Source organism: Lucilia cuprina, chromosome X, assembly GCF_022045245.1.
Source record: "Lucilia cuprina isolate Lc7/37 chromosome X, ASM2204524v1, whole genome shotgun sequence".
Lineage (NCBI taxonomy): Eukaryota > Metazoa > Arthropoda > Insecta > Diptera > Calliphoridae > Lucilia > Lucilia cuprina.
In genome coordinates this window covers 13,012,462-13,013,662 of record NC_060949.1, presented here as the reverse complement: position 1 = coordinate 13,013,662, position 1,201 = coordinate 13,012,462, and the positions used below count along the sequence as shown (strand labels likewise).

The window sequence follows — 1,201 nt, the reverse complement described above, 5'->3', positions numbered from 1 at the left end:
CACTACGTCAACTATTACAAAAAAACTACAAGTTTAAATGGACATCCAATTGTGAAGCTGCCTTCTTAAAACTCAAAAATATAATATCCAGCGAACAGGTATTAATGCCTTTTGATCCTGAATTACCTGTTATTGTAGCTTGTGATGCTAGTCCTACAGGAGTATCAGGTGTTTTATCACACATTGTGAATGGTGAAGAGCATCTAGTCGCGTTTGCGTCCAGATCCTTAACATCTGCTGAAAAAAATTATAGTCAATTGGACCGCGAAGCATTAGCTATAATTTTTACCATAAACCATTTCTTCATGTACCTGCATGGTAGAAAATTCAAACTCGTCACCGACAATAGGCCATTAACGCGTATTCTCCATGAACACAATAAAATGCCAGCGATAACTTCAGCACGGTTATTACGTTACGCTCAATTCTTGTCTAATTTCAATTATGAAATCGTTTATAAAAAAGGATCAGAACACACAAATGTCGATTGCCTCTCTCGTGCAACAACAACTTTGGAAACACCAACAACAGAAAAAATCATCAATGAAGAGGTAAATAAATTATGTATTATGTCAATTTTCGAAATTTCAAGTGAATTTATTAATGCGGATGTATTAGCATCAGAAACCAAAAAAGATCCTGAATTGTCTAGCCTAATGACTTCACAACTGGGAAGAACCAGCCGAAAACTGGGATAGAATTCACATCGACTATGCAGGCCCGTTCCAGGATAAATTTTTCTTAGTCGTCATAGACGCAAAATCCAGATGGGCAGAAGTAAGAATTATAAATGATTCTCCTACAACAAAAACTTCAATTAAACTTCTCTCTGATATATTTGCGAGTCATGGTTTTCCCATTATAATGGTATCAGACAACGCGACAATATTTACAAGCGATGAATTCAAAACGTATTGTAAAAAGAACGGAATTTTCCAAAAATTAATTGCGCCTGGTCACCCAAGTACAAATGGGTTAGCAGAACGCAATATTCAAACACTTAAACGTAAATTGAAGGCTATGGCGTCAGAAACCGGTTCTCTACAAAATAAGGTAAATGAAATCTTGCAAAGATACCGAACAACTCCCCTCGCATGCGGGAAAAGTCCTGCTGAGCTTTATTACAATAGACGTCTTCGTATACGTTTAGATGCAATAAAACCTGGAATTAAGTTCCAGCCCACAAAACCTCTACCTGGGG

General features: G+C 37.0%; 1 protein-coding gene across 2 annotated transcripts in view; it reads left to right on the top strand.

The window, feature by feature from the left end:
* The window catches only part of LOC111684188 (tau-tubulin kinase homolog Asator), a 169,859-nt gene that overhangs the window by 130,489 nt on the left and 38,169 nt on the right, over nucleotides 1–1,201 (top strand). The window lies entirely within an intron of this gene.